This window comes from Triticum aestivum, chromosome 7A, assembly GCF_018294505.1.
Source record: "Triticum aestivum cultivar Chinese Spring chromosome 7A, IWGSC CS RefSeq v2.1, whole genome shotgun sequence".
Taxonomy (NCBI): Eukaryota; Viridiplantae; Streptophyta; class Magnoliopsida; order Poales; family Poaceae; genus Triticum; species Triticum aestivum.
Genome location: NC_057812.1, coordinates 285,472,756 through 285,486,080, shown reverse-complemented (window position 1 = coordinate 285,486,080; position 13,325 = coordinate 285,472,756).

Sequence of the window (13,325 nt, the reverse complement as noted above, 5' to 3'; positions counted from 1 at the left end):
CCGAAGGTCTTAAGTAAACTACTCACACATCATCGGAGAGGCTATGGTGTTGATGTAGAAGCCCTCCATGATTGATTCCCCCTTCGGTGGAGCTCCGGAAAAGTCCCCAAGATGGAATCGCTTGGGTATAGAAGGTTGCGGCGGTGGAAATAGGGTTTCGTGGTGCTCCAGGATGTTTTCGGGGTATATGGATATATATAGTTGTAAGAAGTAGGTCGGTGAGGCCACGAGGGGCCCATGAGGGTGGAGGGCGCCCCGAGGGGTAGGCGCGCCCCCTGCCTCGTGGCCTCCTCGTTGGTTTCTTGACGTCCACTCCAAGTCACCTGGATCATGTTTGTTTCAAAAATAACTCTCCTGAAGTTCTCATTCCGTTTGGATTTCGTTTGATATTCCTTTTCTGCAAAACACTGAAATAGGCAAAAAACAGCAATTTGCACTGGGCTTTGGGTTAGTAGGTTAGTCCCAAAAATAGTATAAAGTGTATAAATAAGCCCATTAACATCCAAAACAGATAATATAATAGCATGGAACAATCAAAAATTATAGATACATTGGAGACGTATCACTTATCTTTTAGATAATGGCTTGGGATGCCATGGGAAATCCCCAATCTTAGGCTCTTCCTACTCCTTATTCCTTCATCCATCATGATCTCACCCAAAACTTGAAAATTTCAATCACACAAAACTCAACAAAACCTTTGTGAGATCCATTAGTATAACAAAGCAAATCACTAATCAAAGTACTATTGCAAACCCATTCACATTTTATTTTTGCAATATATCTACTGTATTCCAACTTTGCTATAGCTTCTAACCACCAATACAAACCATAGAATCATCGAAATAAGCGCACAACGCAAAGAAAATAGAATCTATCGAAAACAGAACAGTGTGTAGTAATCTAAAAATTTCGAATACTTCTGTAACTCCAAAAATTCTAAATTATTAGGACAACGTGATAAATTTGTATATCAATCTTGTACAAAAATCGGGATTTTATCGCGCTTCTGTTAAAAATGAAAATTAATTTTTGGACACAAAAGTTTCTGTTTTCCAACAAGATCAAATCAACTATCACCCAACATGATCCCAAAGGCTTTGCTTGGTACAAACACTAATTAAAACATAAAAACACAATCATAAAATTGTGACAACAGCCAAGAATAGAAAGAAAAAGACAACATTAAATTTTATTCATTGGGTTGCCTCCCAACAATCGCTATCATTCTATGCCCCTTGCTAGGCATAATGCAAAGATTCAAGTATTTTCATCTTCGTTTTCAACTCCTCAATCAAACACTTAGAATTCTTCGAGGATTTAACATACAAATTTTCAATAACAACGTTTCTAGGAACTAGTTTAAATAATTCATTCTTGCAAGAAGGGTCTTTTATAACTGCAACAAAATCCGGGTAAATACAAATCATCTTAAGATCTTCCTTGTTACTATTAGAAGCTGCACCCTTGTTTTTAGTGACTTGAGTAATCTTGCCAATTTTTACTGGAGTATTTTCAATGGTTCTAGCGGAGGAAAAAGTCGTGCTTAGATTACTAAAAATTTCTTCCAACTTATCAATCCGAGAAGGGCTTCTTCAATTCTTTCATGGATTACGGTTCCCTTCTCTTTTAGCAGCTTAATAAATTCTCCCGCTTTTGACCCAATTTTACTCGCAAGATTATGCACCTTTTTATCCTAGTTTTCAATATGGTCTTCCATAAGCATTTTCTTTTCAATAGCATCTAGCCTTTCCATAACATGCTCGAGAGTTAAAGTTGTTTCATTAACCATAAGAGGTGGTGATCCCACTAAATTTCCCATAGCATTAAAAGCATCAAGAGAGGGACACATCAAGAAATTTCCACCAGTCATCATATCAAGGATGAATCTATACCAAGTAGTGATGCCCACATAAAAATAGCGGAGAAGAACAACGGTAGATTGCTTACGAATAGATCTATTATGAGCATTGCAAATCCTATACCAAGCATCTTTTAAATTCTCCCCTCCCCTTTGTTTAAAGTTAAGAACCTCGTTATCGGGAGTGTACGCAATATAGGAAGAACTATCCATAGCGACAAAAAGTGATAAACAAAATTGCACATGAAAAACAGATTTGATGAGAAAACAGCGAACGAAAAAGAGGGCAAATAAAACGGCATTTTTTGTGAAGTGGGGGAGATGAAAACGAGAGGCAAAAGGAAAATAATGTAAATTGCAAGGAGATGAGATTTCTGATTAGGAACCTGGTGGATGTTGATGATGTCTCCCCGGCAACGGCGCTAGGAATTCCTTTTGATGCGGCTTGAACTACGTCGGTATTTCCCCAAAGAGGAAGGGATGATGCAGCACACCTATGGTAGGTATTTCCCTCAGTGATGAGATCAAGGTTATCGAACCAGTAGGAGAACCACGCAACACTACGTGAACGGCACCTGCACACAAGGAATAAATACTTGCAACCCGACGTAAAAGAGGGGTTGTCAATCCCTCCTGGGTAAAAGATAGGTAAAATTTGTAGTAGATTGGATAAATAGATCTCGCGGGAACGCGAGATAAAATAAATAACAATAAATTGCAGCAAGGTATTTTTGAGTTTTTGGATTAATAGATCTGAAAATAAAAGAAAATAAAAATAGATCTCAAAGGAAAATATGATAAAGAAGAGACCCGAGGGCCGTAGATTTCACTAGTGGCTTCTCTCGAGAAAAATAGCATATGGTGGGTGAAAAAATTACTATTGGGCAATTGATAGAACTTCAAATAATTATGAAGATATCCAGGCAATGATCATTATATAGGCATCACGTCCAATATTAGTAGACCAACTCATGCCTGCATCTACTACTGTTACTCCACACATCGACCTCTATCCAGCATGCACCTAGTGTATTAAGTTCATGGAGGAATGGAGTAACACAATAAGAATGATGACATGATGTAGAAAAGATCTATTCAAGTAGGAATAGATCCCATCATGTTATCCTTAATAGCAACAATACATACATGTCGTTTCCCCTTCTGTCACCGGGATTGAGCAACGTAAGATCGAACCCATCACAAAGCACCTCTTACGATGGCAACAAAAATCGATCTAGTCAGCCTAACTAAACCAAAGATTCGAAGAAGAAATACAAGGCTATAAGTAATCATGCATATAAGAGATCAAAAGACTCAAATAACTTTCATGGATAAAAACATAAATCTGATCATAAACTCAAAGTTCATCGGATCCCAACAAACACTCCGCAAAAAGAGTTACATCAAATAGATCTCCAAGAGAGGAAGCCATCTAGCTACTAACAACGGACCCGTAGGTCTACAATGAACTACTCACGCATCATCTAAGAGACACCAATGAGGATGATGAACCCCTCTGTGATGGTGTCTAGATAGGATCTATGGTTTTTGGAACTTGTGGCGGCTGGAATTGGTTTTTGTTAACTCCCCTGGGGTTTCTGGAATATTTGGGTATTTATAGAGCAAAAATGCGGTGCGGGAGGCCACCAAGGTGGGCACAACCCACCAGGGCGCGCCTGGGCCCCCAGGCGTGCCCAGGTGGGTTGTGCCCCCATCGAGGTACCCCTCTGGTACTTCTTTGGCCCATCTTGTGTCTTCTGTCCTAGAAAAGTTCTCCAAAAAGTTTCGTTGCATTTGGACTCCCTTTGGTATTGATTTTGTGCAAATTAAAAACAAGCAAAAAATAGCTAGCACTGGGCACTATGTCAACAGGTTAGTCCCAAAAAATGATATAAAGTTGCTATAAAATGATTGTAAAATATCCAAGAATGATAATATAACAGCATGGAACATTCAAAAATTATAGATACATTAGAGACGTATCATGTATTCACTCTTATAAAGAAATTTTCACTTTGTCAAAATTTTGAAAATCTTCGGGTGTTGTGCACCCATTCCTTCTAAGATGTGGAAGTGATGGTACGGGTGCCAAGTCGAGCTTACTGCATGTTTGCAGAATCTACGATATTTAGCTCACACCGTAAGGCACAAAATCTTTTCTCATCGAGGGGCTTAGTGAAGATGTCAATGAGATTATCTTCAGTATTGACGTGACCGATAACAATATCCCCTCGAGCATCATGATCGCGAATGAAGTGATGTCAGATGGAAATATGCTTGGTGCTAGAATGCTGCACTGGATTGTGTGCAATTTTGATCGCACTCTCATTGTCGCAATATAGAGGAATCTTCTTGACCTTGATGCCATAATGCTTCAGAGTCTGTGATACGTCTCCAACGTATCTATGATTTTTGATTGTTCCATGCTATTATATTATCTGTCTTGGATGTTTTATATGCATTAATATGCTAATTTATATTATTTTTGGAACTAACCTATTAACCTAGAGCCCAGTGCCAATTTCTGTTTTTTCCTTATTTTTGACTTTTTTAGAAAGGAACATCAAACGGAGTCCAAACAGAATAAAACTTCCGCGATGATTTTTCTTGGACCAAAAGACATCCATAGAGCTTGGAGAGGAGGTCAGAAGAGTCTCGAGGACTCAACAAGCCCTAAGGCCATGCCCTAGGGGGCGCCTCCTGATACGTCTCCAACGTATCTACTTCTCTAAACACTTTTGCCCTTGTTTTGGACTCTAACTTGCATGATTTGAATGGAACTAACCCAGACTGACGTTGTTTTCAGCAAAATTACCATGGTGTTATTTTTGTGCAGAAATAAAAGTTCTCGGAATGACCTGAAAATCAACGGAGAATATTTTTGGAATATATAAAAAATATTGGTGAAAGAATCAAGGCCAAGGGGCCCACACCCTGTCCACGAGGGTGGGAGCGCGCCTACCCCCCCCCCCCCCCCCCCGCTGGCGCGCCCCCTGGCTCGTGGGCTCCCTGGTGCTCCACCGACCTCAACTCCAACTCAATATATTCATGTTCGGGGAGAAAAAAAACAAAGAGAAGGATTCATCATGTTTTACGATATGGAGCCGCCGCCAAGCCCTAATCTCTCTTGGGAGGGTTGATCTGGAGTCCGTTCGGGCCTCCAGAGAGGGGAATCAGTCACCATCGTCATCATCAACCTTCCTCCATCACCAATTTCATGATGCTCGCCGCCATGCGTGAGTAATTCCATCGTAGGCTTGCTGGACGGTGATGGGTTGGATGAGATTTATCATGTAATCGAGTTAGTTTTGTTAGGCTTTGATCCCTAGTATCCATTATGTTCTGAGATTGATGTTGCTATGACTCTGCTATGCTTAATGCTTGTCACTAGGGCCCGAGTGCCATGATTTCAAAACTGAACCTATTATGTTTTCATGAATATATGTGAGTTCTTGATCCTATCTTGCAAATCTATAGTCACCTATTATGTGTTATGATCTGTTAACCCCGAAGTGACAATAATCGGGATACTTACCGGTGATGACTGTAGTTTGAGGAGTTCATGTATTCACTAAGTGTTAATGCTTTGGTCCAGTACTCTATTAAAAGGAGGCCTTATTATCCCTTAGTTTCCAATAGGACCTCGCTGCCACGGGAGGGTAGGACAAAAGATGTCATGCAAGTTCTTTTCCATAAGCACGCATGACTATATTCGGAATACATGCCTACATTGCACTAATGAACTGGAGCTACTTCTGTGTCACCCTCTATTATAACTGTTGCATGAGGAATCGCATCCGACATAATTATCCTTCACTGATCCATTTCCTACGAGCTTTTCACATCTTGATCTTTGCTTATTTACTTTTCCGTTGCTACTGTTACAGTCACTACAAAACCAATACTGTTACTTTTGCCACCGTTACCGTTACTTCCATAGTACTTTGCTACTAAATACTTTGTTGCAGATATTATGTTTTCCAGGTGTGGTTGAATTGAAAACTCAGCTGCAAATACTTGAGAATATTCTTTGGCTCCCCTTGTGTCGAATCAATAAATTTGGGTTGAATACTTTACCCTCGAGAACTGTTGTGATCCCCTATACTTGTGGGTTATCAAGACTATTTTCTAGCACCGTTGCCAAGGAGCATAGCTCTATTCTTTGAGTCACTTGGGATTTATATCTGCTGATCACTATGAAGAACTTGAAAGATAAAAGAACCAAGATTTTCCCTCAACTATGAGGAGAGGTAAGGAACTGCCATCTAGCTATGCACTTGATTCACCTTCCGTTTTGAGTAAACTTGCGACACCTACTTCTGCTATTCATTCTGATATGTCGCATGTTATTGATGATGCCACTTCTGCTTTGCATGATACTTATGATGAAACTACTTCTATGCTTGATAATACTGTGCCACTAGGTGAATTTCTTGATGAACATCTTGCTAGGGTTAGAGAGAATGAAATTATTGGAACTGATAATATTGATGAAAGTGATGATGAAGATTCTCCCCCTAGATATGAATTTCATGTTGTGCCTCAGGGTTATGTTATGGATGAAGAAAGTGCTAGAGACTTCTTAGCTTGCAATAATAGATATGATCTTAAGAAATTATTAGCTAAGCTTAAAGAAAAATCTTTGAATGCTAGAATGAAATATGACCCTGCTTTTGCTACTTCACCTATTTGTATTTCCGATAAGGATTATGATTTCTCTGTCGATCCTGAGTTAATTACTTTGGTTGAATCTGATCCTTTTTATTGCTATGGATTTGAAACTGTTGTGGCACATCTTACTAAATTAAATGATATAGCCACCCTATTCACTAATGATGAGAACACTCGCTATTACTTTATCCTTAAGTTGTTTCCATTCTCATTAAAGGGTGATGCTAAAATATGGTTTAAATCTCTTGATCCTGGTTGTATGCATAGTCCCCAGGATATGATTTATTACCTCTCTGCTAAATATTTCCCTGCTCATAAGAAACAAGCTGCCTTATGGGAAATATATAATTTTGTGCAAATTGAAGAAGAGAGTCTCCCACAAGCTTGGGGAAGGCTTCTCCGATTACTTAATGCTTTGCCCGATCATCCTCTCAAGAACAATTGATCAAGCCAAATTGCTATTGAATAATATGTTGACTAATGAAAATGGCTGGACACTTCCTGAACCAACTCCTAAGCCAACTACGAAGAAAAGGGGTATTCTATTTCTCAGTCCTGAAGATATGCAAGAGGCAAAGAAATCTATGAAAGAAAAAGGTATTAAAGCTGAAGATGTTAAGAATTTACCACCTATTGAAGAAATTCATGGTCTTGATAACCCGACATAGGTAGTAAAGGTAAATTCTCTCTATAGATTTGATGAAGGTGATACTCCTCATTATAAGTCTGCTAGCCAATGCTTAGATGAGTTTGATAATTTTATGGTTAAACAAGAAAACTTCAATGCTTATGTTGGTAGACAATTGAAACATAATGCTTATATGATTGAACACTTGAGTGATTATATGTCTAGATTTAAAGGTGAACTTAAACTTTTTAGTAAACATGCTTCTCAATGAACTTACCACTCAAGTAGAACATGTACTTAAGGCTTAGAATAATTTTCTCAATGAATTAAATAATAATAAAAATGATAATGTTATTAGAGTTATGACTAGACGGGGTAAAATGAGTCAGGATCCTTTGTATCCTGAGGGCCACCCTAAGAGAATTGAGCAAGATTCTCATAGAACTAATGTTGATGCACCTAGTTCTTCTAAGAAGAAGAAAAAGAAAATTGATAGGACTTTGCATGCTTCTAGTCAACCTGTGGTTGACACACCTAAGAATCCCAATGATATTTCTATTTCCGATGCTGAAACTCAATCTGCTGATGAACATGAACCTAGTGATAATGTTAATAATGATGTTCATGTTGATGCTCAACCTAGCAATAACAATGATGTAGAGATTGCACCTGTTGTTGATCTTGATAAGCCACAATCAAAGAATCAACGTTATGATAAGAGAGACTTTGTTGCTAGGAAGCACGGTAAAGAAAGAGAACCATGGGTTCAGAAACCCATGCCTTTTCCTCCTAAACCATCCTAGAAAAAGGAGGATGAGGATTTTGAGCGCTTTGCTGAAATGATTAGACCTATCTTTTTGCGTATGCGTCTGATTGATATGCTTAAAATGAACCCTTATGCTAAGTACATGAAGGATATTGCTACTAATAAAATAAAGATACTGGAAGATGAAATTTCCACCATGCTTGCTAATTGCACTTTTAAAGGTGGAATACCAAAGAAACTAGGGGATCCAGGAGTACCAACTATACCATGCTCCATTAAGAGAAACTATGTTAAAACTGCTTTATGTGATCTCGGAGCCGGTGTTAGTGTTATGCCTCTCTCTTTATATCATAAACTTGATTTGAATAAGTTGACACCTATTGAAATATCTTTGCAAATGGCTGATAAATCAACTGCTATACCTGTCGGTATTTGTGAGGATGTGCCTGTTGTGGTTGCAAACGTTACTATTTTAACAGACTTTATTATTCTTGGTAGACCCTTTTTAAATACTGCAGGGGCTGTTATTGATTGCAACAAAGGCAATGTCACTTTTCATGTTAATGGTAATGAGCATACGGTACACTTTCCGAGGAAACAACCTCAAGTCCACAGTATTAATTCTATTGGAAAAACTTGAATGATTACTATTAGAGGTTTTGAATTTCCTCTTCCTGCTGTCAAGAAGAAATATGATATTCTTATTGTTGGGGACATGCATATCCCTGTTGAGGTAACCTAGTGTTATTCTAAAATTCTCCGGTTTCATGTTATTCGAAAACAGTTTGTTAACAAGACTTTATCAAACTTGTTAATGGATTCCTTTTGATGAGCATGAGATCGATGAAGTTAGAAAGCACAACTCTCTGTACTCTCCTTTTACTTTTTGTTATTTAGATTAAATAAAGCAAAATATAGTATTTTCTGTCTATTTTCTAAATTATCCTTGCAATAAAAAAATACCCCAAAAATAAAAGTTCTCCAAATGCCTTGAAAATTTAATATGATTTTTTCTAAAATATTTAAGAATATTTGGCACTAAGAACACACCAGGGGGCCCACCATGTGCCCACGAGGGTGGAGGGCGCGCCCACTGTCAGGACCCCGATTCTAAGTCACACCGACCTAGCATGTAACACCTCATATCACTTTTCGGCCTCACGCACGGTATCCCCACGGGTGTCGCCTTACCATGGCCCGGGACCGTTTGCGCCTTTTGGCTCACGTATATGATAGTGTCGCTAGCATCCATATGACAGAGAACCCGGGCCGACATGACTAGTCGTGAACCCAAAGTGGCACTAACTTACGGGGACATGCATACATGAATCAACATCGAGCATGTCGGTTAGCAGCGTGTGAATCCGGGCTGTAGCAACTGGGCTAACAGGACTCTGGGAACCCGGGGTGTAGCAGGCTAGGAGGACTCCAAATGTCACCGCGTGACATTTCCCCGAAGGGATAGACATAGGAACGAAGTGAATCACATGCCGGCCAGTCTAAGTGTTCCGGAGCAGTAGTGCTGGGCTAGTAGGACTCCGGTGAACCGGGCTGTAGCGGACTACTATGGCTCATGGAAGCACAAGACTACATTTCCCCATAAGAGAGGCTACCAAGGATGAACAACTAGGTTGTAGGATCCCACACATACCAAGCATTTCAATCATGCACACAATATGCTCGATATGTGTAAATACAACATGGCATCACAACATAACTCTACGACTCAAGTATTTATTCATTAGGCTCCGAAGAGCCAGATATTACAAGCATGGGTCTCATGACCCAACATTCAGAGCATACAAGTCAAAGCAAATGCGGAAGCTTAACATGTCTGAGTACAGACTTCTACAAATGAAAAAGGCTAAGAAGCCTGACTATCTACCAGATCCTGCCGAGGGCACAAGATCGTAGCTGAGGTATCAAGCTAAACGTCGAAGTCCACGTGGAACTACTAGCAAGACCGAAGTCTCTCTGCAAAACATAAATTAAGCAAACGTGAGTACAGATGTACCCAGCAAGACTTACATCAGAACTAACTACATATGCATTGGTAGCAACAAAGGGGGTGGTGGAGTTTAACTGCAGCAAGCCAGCTTTGACCCAGTGGCTAACCTGAACTAATACTGCAAATAACTCTTTGAGGTGGCGCACACGGGTCCACATATTCACCATATCAATACACCGCTATGGATCCGCTCCTGTCTCCCTACTAGAACGCCATCCATAACACTCACACTTATCTTGCGCATTTTAGAGTATCCACTTTCACTTGTCTATGAACGATGCAAGGAGTCCAAGTTTCCATATCCGAGGAATCCGGCTATTCGAATAGATAATGATAACCCTACAAGGGTGTACTTCTTCACACACGCTCTCTCCACTTACCACCATGTACACGTCATGTATCTCGGCAACCTTCAAGCGGAAGCCTGGTGAGGGAGTCGGCCACGACCTGACTAATCACACAAGTCTCTCGTCCAGGTCTATCGCCTATTCGGGTTCCATCCGCAAGGAGATCCGGTCGGGGTGTCGCTCACGGCCCCAAACGATGTGTGCAGGGTTCCCAAGCCCACCTTCCGGGTGCCACTTGGTACACCGTGCCACTGTGCCTAGTCTGTCGCAAGCCCACCTATACCGGGTGCCACTTGGTAGACTACTAACACTACCTACAAACACCTGAAACTAGTTGCAACCCCTGGACAGAGATCGAGTTGATTAATAAGCCGAGAGGGGCCGAGTTACCGGAACCCAATGTGTGGTAGTAACTGTTCATGGATAACAAACACAGAACTCAGTTCCTGAGAACGGCTGCAATGAGACGACCCACCATGTACTCCTACATGGCCTCTCACCGCTACCATTACCAAATCATGTTCACACACTTAGCTCTCAACGGTAGGACGTGTTCACCACGTTCCAATTCATTCCTGATGAATCAGACCTGACTCAACTCTAAGCAGTAACAGGCATGACAACAAGCATGAATGAGTAGGCACATCAAGGCTCAAACAATTCCTACTCATGCTAGTGGGTCTCATCTATTTACTGTGGCAATGACAGGTCATGCAGAGGAAAGGGGTTCAACTACCGTAGCATGTAACAGTTGAATCGTTGTTGTCCTAATGCAGTAAAAGAGAGCAGGAGCGAGAGAGTGGGATTGTATCAGAATGAACAAGGGGGTTCTGCTTGCCTGGCACTTCTGAAGATAGTATAGCTCTTCATCGGTGTCATCGATCACGTCGTCGGAAACATCATCTACTGAGAGGGGGCAATTGCCGGCAAACAAGGAAGAATACAATCAATGCAATGCAACAATATGATGCATGATCATGACATGGCAATATGCTATGATTTGGGCTAATGCAACAGAAAGTCATTTTAATTGAAGTGGAATTCAAAACTACATCAAATTCCAACTCCAAACCTATTTTGAAATTTGCCCTAATCATGTTTCATCCTAAATAGTGAGGTTAACTTGCTCAAACATGCATGAAAATGACATAAATAGATTCTTCGGATTTTTTGATCATTTTTCATATATAACTTATTTCCATTGGAGTTACAGATTATTTTCTATGAATTTTAAAAGTTTTGGGCATTTTTTGGAATTTTCTGAACTACTTTATATCCAGAAAAATATTAACTGCATCAACATTGCGTCTCTATGACGTCAGCATGTCAACTGTGGTTGACCAGGTCAAAATTGACGTGTCGGGTCCACATGTCGGTGTAATAGAGGACTAATTGAGATTACTTAATTCCTAAATGAAATATTAGCAGGCGGAGGGCCCGCTGTCAGTGATCTAGGAGGTTAATTAGTTAGTGCTAATCTGGTGGTTAGCCTAATTAAACCAGCGCCACGTCTGCCCGCCGTAGTTGGCCGGCGGCAACCAAAACCACGGCGGAAGCTCACCGGAGACGCTGCTCCGGCAACGGTTCGACACGCTAAGCGCACCGGTCTGTAGCCCTTCCTCCCGCACATCCAACGGAGGAAGCAGGGGGGCGCAGGTTCGCCGGAGTTGGCGACGGTGTTGAGCCGGGTGGCTGCCAAAGCCACGGGCATGAGGCAGGCATCGCCATGGTGCACGGGAAGGCCAATCGAGACCTCTACGGCTTCCTAGGGACCTGGAGAGCACGCGGGTGCTATGAAGACAAGCGGAAGAGCTCGGGAGCGCGAGGCTCGCCGGCCATGGCAATGGCCCGAGCTCGATGCTCGCGGGGCGATGGCTAGAGGGCGCGGGGAACAACATGAAAAGGGGGAAACGTAGAAGCAGCTCACGGCGGTTCGGTGGAGAAGCACGGCGGGGTCGGGGAGGAGCTGGAGCAAGCGAATCGACGACGACGGTCGTCGGTGCTGAAGCTTGAAGACGACGAAGATGCCAGCGATGAGGGGCTCCAGAGGTCGTGGTCGTTCGCTTGTCGGCGTGTGGTGATGAGGCGGAGCCGATGGGCATGCTAGCTTTGTGAGGGAGGCTCTATGGGCGAGGCAGCAGTTGACGGCGGCGACGAGCTCCGCTCGGGTGGCTACGGCGCGAGCGCTGGGGAGAGAGCGAGGAACCAGAGAGGGGGGAAGATGCAGGCGGTGCCGTGGCGCTCTTGGCGCCCTCCAGCAGCAGTGGCGGCAAGCAGGAGGTGGCCGCGCGCGTGCTGGCGTGCTGAGGCCACAACGCCCCTGCCTAATGGCATGAGGTAGGGGATGACTGGCATCTCCAGTGGGCTGGGCTGCTATAGTAATGGGCTGGCCAGGTATTCTCTCTCTCTCTTTCTAATTTTGTTTCTGTTTTTCTAATTTTTTGCAGTTATTTGTGATTTAGTTTTGACACCAAATCAAGTTTAAACTTCATGAAAATAATTGTGCTAGCTAAGTGGACTTATCCAAAGCCACACAACAATTTTTAGAATTATTGATATTTATTATATAATAAATATATTTATTATATAATAAATATATTTATTATATAATAATTATATATCCAATTCAAATACTTATTGAATTAATTTCAAATGCCCAAAATAAATATTTCTGAGACTCCAAAAATATTGGTTTTAATTTTACCTCTTGCCAATATTTTTACATAATAACAGAACATTTCCATGGACTCATTTGAAAAGATTTTTAATGTTGATTATTTTTAAAAGGTATCCGAGGCTTTGAAAATTCCCTCAATTCAATTTCTTTGAAATTAGAATGATGCATGGATGCTTGATGCAACTAATTACAAACATTATTCTAGGGTTGTGACACCCACCCCCTAGGGCGCACCCCCGTGCCTCGTGGACCCCATGTAGTCTCCCTCCACTTATTCTTGCACCCACACACTTCGTCTTCCTCCAGAAAAAATCATCCACCAGCTCAAACCCGAGTTCTAGCTCGTCTTGCTGCCATTTTCAAAGCT